The sequence below is a fragment of the Prorops nasuta genome, unplaced genomic scaffold (genome assembly GCF_024137725.1).
Source record: "Prorops nasuta isolate Cenicafe-Biocafe unplaced genomic scaffold, Cenicafe_Pnas_1.2 PNAS00009, whole genome shotgun sequence".
Taxonomy (NCBI): Eukaryota; Metazoa; Arthropoda; class Insecta; order Hymenoptera; family Bethylidae; genus Prorops; species Prorops nasuta.
Genome location: NW_027116806.1, coordinates 6,646,621 through 6,660,019, shown reverse-complemented (window position 1 = coordinate 6,660,019; position 13,399 = coordinate 6,646,621). Strand labels below are relative to the sequence as shown.

The 13,399-nt window shown below is 35.8% G+C and overlaps 1 protein-coding gene and 3 non-coding genes across 7 annotated transcripts in view; 1 reads left to right on the top strand and 3 right to left on the bottom strand.

Annotated features, from left to right (window-relative positions):
- The window catches only part of LOC136776507 (5-hydroxytryptamine receptor-like), a 110,574-nt gene that overhangs the window by 41,410 nt on the left and 55,765 nt on the right, over window positions 1-13,399 (bottom strand). The window lies entirely within an intron of this gene.
- LOC136776562 (5S ribosomal RNA) lies at window positions 6,915-7,034 on the bottom strand. Its single transcript, XR_010823086.1, has one exon. It is a non-coding gene; the product is annotated as a 5S ribosomal RNA (ribosomal RNA).
- LOC136776563 (5S ribosomal RNA) lies at window positions 7,345-7,464 on the top strand. The gene has a single exon (XR_010823087.1). It is a non-coding gene; the product is annotated as a 5S ribosomal RNA (ribosomal RNA).
- LOC136776564 (U1 spliceosomal RNA) lies at window positions 12,931-13,093 on the bottom strand. The gene has a single exon (XR_010823088.1). It is a non-coding gene; the product is annotated as a U1 spliceosomal RNA (small nuclear RNA).

The window sequence follows — 13,399 nt, the reverse complement described above, 5'->3', positions numbered from 1 at the left end:
CATACAACTGACCCTATAATAATTCCATGCTTATTCCGAAGGTAGAAAGTACAAATCAGTGCTCCCAAGGATAGTCCAGATGGAAAAAATTAATTTAATTCTTCGTAAATTCCAATATCTTCAGTCGCATAACTTAACTGATATTATATGTATATAGCCATCGTCGTTCACGTTTACGAAACGGCATATTTAATACAACTGCTATACTTCCCACCTCTTATACTCCCTAGGGGTATCGTTTTAACGCTTTACATATTTACGACGCATATCTAGCACGAAGACAACTGAGGAATATTCCTCAACTGGCACAAACGCAGCTTTACATCGGGGGCTGCATTTCTCTAGGAAAGATCTAACAGTTTATTCAACTCTCTTCCTTATGTGTACCGTGCTTTTCCCGGCTGACTATTCATGAGTAAAACCACTTTCCTCTCATTATAATTACCATGCAGCACACAGTGGGATTAATAAATCCAATGAAGACAGAAATGCCATCACGGTGAAAGCCTTTAAACTTGTTCTTTTTTCTTGGGTCAAAATAGAGAAACATATAGAGCAGTAGAACTATTTGGAGGGAAACGAACAAATAATATTGCATTTTGGTTCATTTCATCAGTAAATGTCAGTTATGAATAAATTGGTAAACCTTGATATCGTTGAAGATTGGGCAGTAGATTTCGTCATTTGTCCATAGGGAATTGCAGGTTAGAGAAGTTTGAATTGGAAACTATAATGCTGTACGCCAGCTGGACTGGGCTGCTGGACACATTCCTGTGAGACTATCGATCAGTGACATCCAAAATTAGTCATGCAACAGTGAGAAAGCGTGATTGGAAGCCGAGGCCTCGGAATGGTCCGTCAGATTAATTATTGTTATCACATGGTGGGATCTACAGGACGACGTCTCGTCACTGTTCCAAAAATGAGCTTTGCTTGACCAAAGACAAGCGCAGCAGTTGGATAGCAGACGCTCGATTGCGAATCTTTCGACTGTTTGTCAAAACAGCTGGCTGAATGACGTGTGGTAAGCCATGAGAGTCGCTCTCGGATTTGACAGTTCACCACAACGTGTCTATAGCGTCCTATCTTTATTTCTCTTTATACCGCACATATCGGTGCATTCTGCAGATGGATCCAATTTTATCATCAATATTAATATTTTACACTCGCGAAGAACTTTCGTGTGTTAATGAAAACTGCCGATAGTGAAATTGCGAGGATAGTTTGCCAATGAAATTCATATGATTCGTTTATCGATTGAAATTTGAATTATTCCATGTTTTCATAAAGAGCCTTTGGCGACTGACTGGCTTTGATCGTTGATTCATGGGCGAGGAATGAATTCCGGAGGATCCAAGTGGATCTTTCGGGATATGTTTACCGGTTCTACCCCGGATTCTGGGTTATACTTTTAATTTAAAGCCGGTCTGTTTACCGCAGTGCGGAAGTGTCCTGGCCAAAGTGTTAAGGCACACAAAACAAACAGACGGTCGCGTGCAATTCGCCTTGGCCGGGGTTAGTTATTGCAACCCAGTTGTCCGTGGAGCCGCCATTGTATCTGGAAATGTGATCGTATGGGCTCTTGGCGGCCCTACCGAGGTAACTAACCTCATGGACATTATCTCGAAACTTTCTCATGAATTACGAGATAAGCTATCTAACGTGGTGCTAAATTAATTACAGCCAAATCCCGATTACTTGCTGCATACCGTCTGATCCACTTGCGTAACGAGACCTATTAGCCTTACGATTTGTATTTTCACTTCTCAGCATCTGATATGCTAATTTCGCCATTAAAGCATCCTAAGCGATAATCACCATTTAATTCCAGATTGATTTTGCATCTCCGAGCTTTTATTGCACAAAGTCGCGAGTAATATACATAAAACACCTTCTCGGATTTATGGAGAATTTTACACTGGGCATGTAATATGCTTCACGATTTGTACATTCTGTAGTGTTTAAACATTAAATTCACTGTATCCACGCATGAGGCGTGGACGGTTTAATTAGAATTAATACAGTCACCTGTCTTTGTTTCGCGTGGTAGACACGCGCACGGAGCAACGTTGAAACCTTGCAATTACCGACTAGATCTAGAAGTAAATTATGTCTCACCTGAATGTGTCTCGTGGACCCTTATACGCGTCACGCCATATTTGCTTCGTCGCATTATCAGTTCCCCCAATTAGTCTCGGCTTCTTCCTTTACAAGAGCTTGCACACAGGTCAAATTTTCAGATTAGGTCGCGTACTAAATAATTCACTCGCTGGCTGTGTAGCCACAGAATATACTATGAAATTTCAATGAATTATTTAAACAAGGTACATTTAAGGACTAATTAACAATTGGTAAGCAATAATTTTGTTGTACGGAGAATTACGAAATAGCCGCAGTTTTGGTCACTGTAAATAGGGGAAGTATAGTGATGACGTTTATCACAACAAACAATTTACGTCGGTATTAGTTTCTTTCCCTAGAACAGGGCATAAATTTAACGAAAGGACATCCGTCAAATCTGTACATGACATAATACCATTGAAATCCATGTGATATTTGCAAATTTTCAATACCAGTATGGAGAAGCCCTTTTTATTTTAAAATTTGAATGTCAAAGGTCACTTTTGTGAACGTTTAGAAAATGTGACATATTATACTCTTTTGCAATTAAGCTTAAAGTTAAATGACTTTAGTTTACTCTTCACCGAATACGTCAATTTGTGGTTTAATCTGCATTTTCTTGTCAAATATCATTTTGCAGCATTATAACTGTATGCAATAGCTTCAGAAGTTGGTGGGAGTACATAAATTTCTAATAATAACGTAAATGTTCTGAAAACTAGTCCAAGATTAATTTGCGGTAAAATTTGAAACAAGTTTTAATAACAAATGAAGCCAGAAAACTCGGATGAGCGTAAGAATAATAAGCAAGAATATGTGAAAAATAAATCACGTAGTTTTAGTTTGCCAATCCTTTCCCTCCTTTATACGCAGATTTCGCGCCTTGTAAAGACTTCGTAGCCCGCGGCCAAATTTTAGGATTTGCATAAAGTTTATCCGAATCGTGGAGGGGATCGGGTTACTCGGAGAGTACAGTATTAATAATTCGCCCTTAATTTTCTAAGGTGCGCTTAATCATTCTCACTCGTCCGTCCTCAAAATAATTCCTTTATTAGTTCATAAAAGCTTTGGCTTGATTATTCATTATTTTTATGATATTTGTGTCCATACACGGTAAAACACAGAACGCTTGCAAGCATCAATGATCATTCGATCGTAAATAGAAGGAAAAAATAATACAAAGTAAAAAATACTTTGCAATAATATATATATAGAGTCTGAATTTCGCTAATGTTCTATATTTTCTAGTCTGCTTACGTAATAAAATGGTTGAAGTGGTAATTGACTTTTTGATGGAACTTCATCTATAATTCGATTGATAGATATTTTAATAGGCAGCATCAATTAGTCGTTGGAGCCTCGATATTATTGCTGGCTTGTATTGATATAGCACTGCTTTTATTTAAAATCCTTATTCATTACATTGATTGTGACTTATCAGTAACGGTTGATTGATTCAATTTCATTTGCAATGAATTTCGATCGCGAGATAATCTGATAAAAAATTCAATACAGGAACGCTCTTCATTAATACGCATAAATATTAAATTGGACATTATACGTTGGCTTTATTTGCAGTAATTAATTTATTGATAATAAGTAGCAAAGCAATCGCTATTCTCGCTGAGTCATTGTACTTATACATAGTTGGTAAGTTTAAGTTTGCATGGTAATAAACTACATGGGACACTTTTCCTTTATATTGGCTTTGTTTTCTATCCGAGCTTTGTATACATTTAAAATTCAATAAATTGCATGAAATTGAACCAACAAAATCTTAATAATGAAGAGATAGATATTAAAAGGGTACATTTTTTGAATAATGGCTTTTGAAAAGTGAAGCTAAATAAACGACCGATTGGTCTTTGAGATAAGCTTTTTGAGGAAAAAGGGGAGGAGGATGGATTCCGGAAATGAATGGATTTTTTGTTTGGCACAGGTGGATTTTCGCAGGTCAAAGTCACCATAGGAACACTACCAGCTTCTGCGCGCTAGATTCTCAATGCAAAAATGCTCCTCTGTATGCAAGTTTTTCGACTGAATGGCCCAATCACTATTTGTCACCCTCGGGCATAAAAATTCATCAAAGAAATACACTAAATTAAAATCATACCATTGTTGTTTATCTCTCTTAAAATATGCAACAAACGCAAAAGCAAAATAAAATAATATTAAGCGCGAAAAAGTTTGGTGACAAACTTATCGTATTCTTTCGACGATAATAATTCTCAGATTAACAAAGAATACAATATACGATTCAGACGAAAAGCAGACGTAGTGTTTTATCGTTAATGCTTATGCTATTTGTGTATATATAGTAAAGTAGTAAGTTGATGAAAGTTTGACAGCGAATTGCACAGCATGGTACCTTCTGGACGGACAAGTTTGATCCAGTTTTCCCGAAATTACATTCGAATGCGTATAGAAATTCAAGAATGGTTCCTTTAACCTGGCCTATACGTTACTGTCGTAGTAATTCTCTTAAGCGAATTATTTGGAATCCCATTCGCGAATCTTCCGAAATCCAGGATAGGATAAAGCAAATGTAAGAGGTATTTTATCTGGAGCATTACCCAGGCTTTTGCCAAACCCCAAAGACATACGTTAGCAATAAAAACTAATAAATTAGTCTGATAGCAATTATCATCAACTCTATAAAAGGATTTGCCTTTGATAAAAAATTTAAATTTCAAATTTGTAGAGATAATATTTTATATGTAATTTTCAAAGGAATTTACGATGGTTGCAGTAAATGAAAAATAAGTTACGTAAACTAGCGTTTGAAAATATTCTACCATATCTTATATTTAATTCTATAAATTGATGAAGTTTTTGAGCAAGTCAGAGAATTATTTGATACTTTATTGATGGAACTTCTTGAATAGATGATTTTAATGCATATGAAGGGGCAGGTGCAGCTGCTCGAAGGGTCTTTCGTGACTGAAATAGAAATGGACAGCAAAAAGGGGATGACCAGGAGAAAGATGGAAGTATTCAAGAGCAAGTATGACATATTTAAGGCTACACGGAAACTCACAGTCGGAAGTTCGAATGGGGAGTAAAGCGGTTTTGATCCTCGTCATAGGGTTCAAGGGGTTCGAGGACCCAGGAGAATAAATCTGTAGCGTTTGCTTAAGCTTTCGCAGAAGTTCTCTTCTTTGCAAAATAGAGCTCTTCTGTCAATTGGATTGAAATTCTTGACGATCATTCAAATCATTGTATTTAAAAATGTCTTTTAAAAGAAAATTAATCGGCTCGATCCAAACTAAGTCTCCTTCGAAAAGTATTACTAAAACTGGACAAAGGTGTCTTCAAACGCATCCAAGTATATAGTTTGAAGTGAAAAGTGCGTTCCTCAGAGTATTACTATCGCTGGATAACACCGCAGGGCCTTGAGAATTGTTATTTTGTTAGCAACTTTATCGTACCATTCGTGGTCCGTTTATAGTACATTCGTTATGGCCACAGATGTTCCAGAGGCTCTTCTATCTCTTCTCGCACCAACGACGCGAAAATACCCGAATGGCGAGAAGTCAGACACTTAATTTTTATTTCAGTCAGCCGCGCAGACTACTACGTATACGTTCTTCACAATCGCTTGACCGTACAGCCATTTCCTTTTCCCCTTCAACAGATTTTCCTTCCATTTCAATCGGGCGCACCATCAACTTACCCATATAACTCATAGATTTAAGTTTTTATTGCATCGTTACTTCAAAAATTAATTCAGCAATTTTTCAATATTAGTTATTCACTCGAAAGCACCATTTTCTTACCTCAGCAGAGTGCGAAAAGATAATCTTCAATAAATGATAGTTGATCAGCTTAATAATTACTGCTTAGGACTCGCGGCAGGCATACATTAAGCGTTATTAGAAAATAATCTGTCAGGTAATAAGCGGCTTTCTCGATATTTCCAATTGCAAGCGCAGATACCCAATATCATCCAGCAGGATATAAATTGCAATTCCAACCGTAATTTCACAATTCCAGCTAGCAGCGCACGAGGAGACAGAATGTAAGGAGCACAGCCAGATATTTCAGAAATTCGAGCAAAAAGTGCCTCCATAAACATTGCGGCTGCAGCTATAGGTTGGTTTTTGCGAGGAGGACAAATATTTTAAAGTAACAAATATAGCATAATAGAAGGAAGATTGCAAATAGATAAGGAATTTTCTTTGTCCTATGATGACGATGTCATTGATAGTTTTATAGTTAAAATATACAGAAGCCGTGGATGATTCTTTGAACGAAAGGATTTTGCGTTTCAAGCAAGGTAAACGGATACTTAGAACGATAATACATGGAGGGATCTCGAGAGGTGACCCGCTTTGTCGGATGTATACGGTCAAGTATAGGGGATATAGCGTGTAGGTGTAGATGAGAGAGAAAAATCAGACGTGCTAACTAAAGTTTTACCTACATTTTTTTTCGTCCATGTCTCTCGATTTAAAAATCGAGAATTTTCGTATCCATATAGTTTATTGGCTGGTAATTTGTCAAACAGAAAAAATTAATACGCAGCTAATAGTGTCTCTTGGTAAATGCAGCTACCATCCAATATTAGCGAGTAAAAAAGTTTGACTGAATAAAAGGCCAAAAATGCCAAAAATTGCATTATTACTACAGTTCACTAAAGTACGATAAATTCTCATTATCTATTTCTCCATATACCTCTATCATGTCATATTTTTAAATGAGTGCTACAAAATATGGTAAATAATTCTTTTGAACAGGATTTTACATTATTTACGATACTACTACATTAGAAGAAAAATGTTAAAAAAGTAGAAAAACAACAGCACACGGTGTTCCCAGGCGGTCACCCATCCAAGTACTAACCGTGCCCAACATTGCTTAACTTCGGTGATCGAACGAGAACCGGTGCTTTGCAATGTGGTATGGCCGTTGCACATTGTATCACTGACATTTATCGAATAAAATTATAATTGGCAATCTTTCCAATCGTACAACTTACTCGATAAAATATTTAAATATTTCTGGATAAACTCTTTAATAATATTTATACTATTTCATTTGTGGAGCTGCTTTTAACAAATAGAAAGTTTTAAGAGAATTTACCTATGCTGATGTAATTGAATACAAATTTTGTTTCAATAATTTTACCTGTACTACATATCTATAAACATAAAAAAATGTTTTTTTATTACTTTAGTTTGAAAACTTTACACAATTTTAGTCTGTAAATGATCTTTTCGTATGTACAACGGTCATACTACATTGCAAAGCACCGGTTCTCGTCCGATCACCGAAGTTAAGCAATGTTGGGCACGGTCAGTACTTGGATGGGTGACCGCCTGGGAACACCGTGTACTGTTGTTTTTACATTATTTTTCAATTTACGTTTAAACCTATAACATTAATTTACCAGATAACTCCCTGAAAACCCTATTATCCAAAGATTTAAGAATACATCGAAGAAAGTAAGATTTTATAGACTGAAAAGATTCCACGACATAGTACTATCGTGATCGTTATTTTTCACACTTAAAATATTACTTTTACTGATACCGCTTTGGCATAATTCTTAGGTTTCCAGCAAATTGCTTATGAATCTAATAATGGTAGAGAGCGGATATTAATATTCATGACCGGACTAATCCGTAATGCACTCTACCTATAATAAGTCTAATTTGTAGATATCATCGTTTAATAACGCTTCGTGTCTGAAAACTACCTGTTTCAGTAAAAATTTTATTACGGTAATTTGAAAATTGACAAACGACATTTTTCTAGAACACGCGCCACCCCAAGTATAGATCTACATTTGACGATCTCTTTATTTGGTTATTAATAGTTTCAATTATTTTAATTATGTTATTTTTGACCGAATGAGAAATAAAAATGTCATGCCTGACAACGGAAATACGAATTAAGGACGTACAGCCAGATGTATTTTGGGCATTTTAAAATGAGGAATATTTCAGAATACAATCGACGATTCTGTTAGGAAGTTTTTGTCACTGGACGAGAAGCGTATCGGAGATTGTCTCCAGTTACAGGAACGAAAAACAGCCACGTTAAAGCTAGCAACGAGTACTTTTCGAGATTGCAAATTCCGGGAAAAGTTAGCAGTCCTTCCAATGTCTCCTCTTCTGATACCTCAGTACTCCCTAGAGATCCCTTCCGGCCCTTGCGAATAAACACAGCTCTACATATTATTATTCGAATCCAATAGCATTTTCCACCCGTCTCCTATCAAATACTATCGTTTTTTCTTCTTTTTCACGAGAAGTACGTTTAATCTAAAAACTGAATCTTTTTCAGTAATCAGTCAAAAACAACACCATGCACAACAAAAATGTTGAAATTTTATAATAATAAGGGTGTGAAAAATTGCTATCTTATTTTCTTTATAAATGAATAAAAGTTACAATTTTTGTTACATGAGATCTTATGGCGAACGTTTAAACATCGTATACATTCCATCAATAAATTTTTCAGGAACGATGCTATGATGAAAGTGTATGTAAAAAACAAGCAGTGTTTTATTTCTTTTAATAAAATAGTTCATTTATATCTTATTAATTTCTTATCAGTTTTGAATTTCTTTCCAAAGTTCTGATGATACATTGCAGATATGCTTGAAATACTTTATTACTAGGAGGATTATAGTCGTGAGGATAAAAGATTCAATTCTTAACAATTTGCCCTCCCCCTTCCCTCTTGAAATGTCTATAACATTAACGACACTACGCTAGTCATTCGGTTAGCCATTCGATAAGTTGGAAGAGCAATTATGTAAGAGTTGAAGCGGAGACATGGCGAGCTTTCTCGTCTCTGAGAATACTCTTAGCTATATCGTGATCAAAGCAGATGTCTTCGCTAACAGATGTAAATCCCGAATTAGAGGTCGCCGAAAAGCTGTGACAACGGCGCGACGTCGTAAGCTGGCTCGGATGAAAATGAGGAAAGTTCTGGACGTTTTGCTAGAATCTTTTACCAACAGTGAACGCGAATCAGTACCACAGGATTTTCCTGCTATGGCTATTAATTAAAGATTTTATCGCCATTAAAAGCTACAAAATTTAACGTCATCTGCGCCAAACTGCTAAAACCATTCTAAAAAATTCCGTGCAATCAGCCAGAGGCTTTTCACACTTTTCTCCGGATATTAAGTTTCGCTAATTAAGGAAAATTGTCGTTTCTCGTGAAATTATTCTGACGGCCCTGTTGCAGCTTTTATCTTTTGAAAATGAATTCCGCGATGTACGAATGAGCTTCTGGGCGATGAGAGCAGAATAAGAGCGGACGAATTAGTTTTTATAGGCCCTTTATTCATAGCAGGAGAAAAAACTTTATTCAAAATGGGTAGCAATCAAAATTTAAGAGGGTCGGTATTGTGAGATTCTTATAATTGATACGACTCTCGTGCCATATATTCATAGGAAAATGTGCTGACTGTCTTAGTTTCGATCATTTTTTTCTAGAAAATTCTAAAGCAGCGAGGGCTGAAGATATATGTATAGAAAAGGAGGAAAAGTAAGAGAGCACGCGTAGAAAAGTTAGCGGCTGTGAGGACAAAGCGAAGCTTAATATTTGATTGTAGTCGTTTAATTTATTTATTTCCGAACGAAATAAAATGAAACTTTTCTTATTATAATAAATCCAAAGAATATAATAACTAAAAAAAGTTCCGCATCTCTCATTCCTTTCCGTCCCTCTTTTTGCTATTTCTTTTTTCTCTCTTTCGTTGGTGACGTTTGTTTTAGGTTAGGGCAGAATGTTTGTATTTAGCTCACGCACACACGCTGCCTAGAACTTTCCAGCTTACCTAGAACAAACAAACACAAAAGAAACTTTGTAAATCTCATATAGTTTCCTCCTTCTTCTTTTCATTATATTTTTCTTTCTACGCGCTAAATTTAATTTATTATCAAATTAATTATTTCTCAAAGTTCTTTTCTCCATTGTTTTCTATCAAACGGTAAGATGCCGGAAAACCATTAAATCCTACTTCAGGCTATTTTCCTTTTTATTATTCCAGAATGCATGTTATACTTTCATATAAAGAATAAATATGTTCACTTTTAGCATGAACATTTTAATAATATTATGCAAGCATTATAAACTTTATGCTACCGTGTGTGTAACACGTGCTACTTCATAGATTGTTGTGCAACTCAAAACTGTTGGCTGCTTGCACATGTGGGATAGAATTTTTAAAAATGATGATTTTTTTATTATGGACAAGAAAAATGTTGCGAATAAAATGAATACAAATGAAGCATTGGCATTTTAATTTATTCAATTTTCTAAATAACTCATACACAGCTGAAGAATGAATAAATTGTAAACAAAAATAGATAGCTTTAGTTTATATTAATAATTCGTATTTTTTCTTCATATAAAAAATAAGAAAATTTATGAAGTATCGAACACGCATTTCATCTCTTGTGATCTTTTTGGAAAAGAGTTAAAAGCAAATCGAATCAGTCGGCTTTTAGGCGCAAACTTCACCGGGCAACTTTTCGTCATAGTTTTGCGCGTGTCGTCAGACACTGAATTGAAAACATTTCCTGAAAGAAACTTTGATACGATTCTTGGCTAAAAGTTTCCGGAACCCTGCACTGACCTGATCCACTTTCAGCACCTTGTAGTCAGCCACACAACTTGTATATCCTACTAAACCCCCCTTTTCGGTTTTCATTCTATACTACCAACATCCTCCAATTTCATTTCGAAGAAGGTACATACCGATAGTAACGAGTATCTTGTACCTTCACGGCTCTAACTTCCTGAATTTTTAATAAGACCTTCCTGGCTTCTGCCCCCATACCGATAAAATGTATTCAGAGGATCATCGTGGATATTCCGCGGTTTATGATGAATATTCATTCCTAGAGAATTATTCATTCTTTTGAGTACTTAGTAATAAACTGATTGTTAAATTTATTATACAAATTGATGAATTTTAATAGATAGGATTTCTCGCTTCGAGGAAATCTAATTATCAGCTCCAGCCGCTTTGTATATGTCAAACGAAAACGTATTTTCTCTATAGCTGTATATTTCTCTGGGGTACGGGAATTCAAATGAATAATTATCATAAAATCCCATAAACTTTGTACGTAAAACACAATTGTTTGTTGGTGTAAAGCCAATTACTTTTTTTTTGAATTTTTTGTTATTTTCTTTTCTAGGGAAATGGATTATTAGTCTGGTCGCATGTGCTTACTCGCGTGGCTTTTCCGAGATTGATGCGATGACATGCTGATACGACAGCGATGTACGTTATGCACTGCATGCACGCACATCGTTCATGATAATACAAGGACGGCACGTGCTGGATTATGCGCACACATTGAAGCGAGCCCATAAAAGCTAAATAGCTTAAAAAATGTATAATAAATAATTGGAAATATATATATACTTTTACTAATATAATCGAAAAAGCATGCAAATAACCTACAAGAGTTATCGCTCGACCGAAGTAGCCGCCGTCAATACTTCTCAAATTCTGTGTGATAAACCGTGCAAATTGGAAATAGAAGATTATTCATCCACATGTGACGTACTACTGATTGGTTGGCAATTGCACTCGGCACGGTATTTTTTTCAAATCGATTGAAAATGGATATGCTCGTTTGAAATAAAATCTTTTTGTCTGTACCTACCTTAAAGTGTTATATTGCAAAACCATTATTAAATTTTAAAACCGTTTAAAAAAATTGCTTGAATTCATTTTTCTAGATTTTAGCCGGGCTTATTGAAATATCATAACTAGAAAACGCGTACATGAAAAAGATTTTTGCAATAAAATAGAAATATGTTTTTAATTTATCGTATAATGAAAGTAACATAAACGTGTGTTAATATCAAATGTGGGCATCGCGAGCACATGATATCGTGAACGCCGTTACGATTTGCATTACAATACATTACACCACCACTACGAAGCCATTCGATAGAGTCTCTTTATGCCGAGCGTCAAACTGGTTTCTTTGCCATGAATAAAACTTCAAATCTTCGGTCCAGCGCTCAAACTTTCTGTATAGAAAAATCTGAATGTCCATTTTTCAGTGTAAAATATAATTACAATTAAAATATAATTTTTACAGATAACAGATGTAAGCTCGAATATTTGTACTTAACTTAGTGTTCCATGCAATAAAAACGTTGACTGAAAAATTCGCAATTACTTGGTTTATTTATTGATTATTACGATTAGAGAGTATTTTTCTTGTTGTGAAATTTAAAAGAAATATCGCCAGCAGGGCCATTAGGAATATCCGGAAGAGTGGGCATGATAAAGTAGCGCAATTTATCCGGATCGTCCGCACATTTTTATCATTGAAGAGCTGTGAGATCAAAGAATTTTATCGATGAAATTTCTACGAGCATAGTAACTGAAACAACGATGAAATCAAAACGTGAGTAACGTCCGAGCAAATTAACGCTTACTGCTATTTTCCACGCCTTCCATTAGCACACTCTCCCGCATGTTTATTTAATTGTCAAAGCTCCAGTTTTTCCATGTCTCTGAGATTGGAAAAATTCCGTGCGTAATGGGGATCTTTTTTACGAAATTTCGCAGTAGTGTAAACTTTGAATATAGTAAATGAAAATATCGACTTTTTAACAATGTTTAACCACGCGATACAGTGACAGGTTAATATTTTTTATCTTTTCAGCAGTAATTTATCTCATAACCATGATAAATAATTGTTAACAGCAACCGTTATCACATATAATAAAATAATAAAAAGATTTAAAAAAAGCTTTAAAGGTAATAACAGCAATTCTGTAAACCATTTTTCCTAAAAAAGATTATGTTTGGAATACTAAACCGGGATAGCGCGAACGCAGTCCCGACTAACAAAAATTATACGCCCGAGATATCCACATTAGGGATATTCGCAAGGGTCAGCTCTACCGTAGTGCAATGGAAGAGCCTCGCCTTGGAGGAACCGCCTTGTTGATCACGGTAGCCTCTGCGCCAGGTAAGTATGCTTTAGCCGGCAAAGTTGTGCTTCTCATACTTTCAGATCTTACAACTAACTAGCGAGAAACTTTGATGAGGGGCTCATCTCATGCGCCGTCTATCGTCGAGTTGCGGAACTAAATTAACGGAACGCTTATCCCCACCACTCGAGAGTTAACGTCGCCGACCCCGCCAGCCCCTCCGATTCCCCTTACCACTTTACCCTACCGGATTAACTTGACCTGCACGAGCCGTTAGGTTTTATTACAAGTAATAGGTTATGAGTGTAGGATACTGGTTATGTATTTCAATTAGAAAATTATTATACGATGA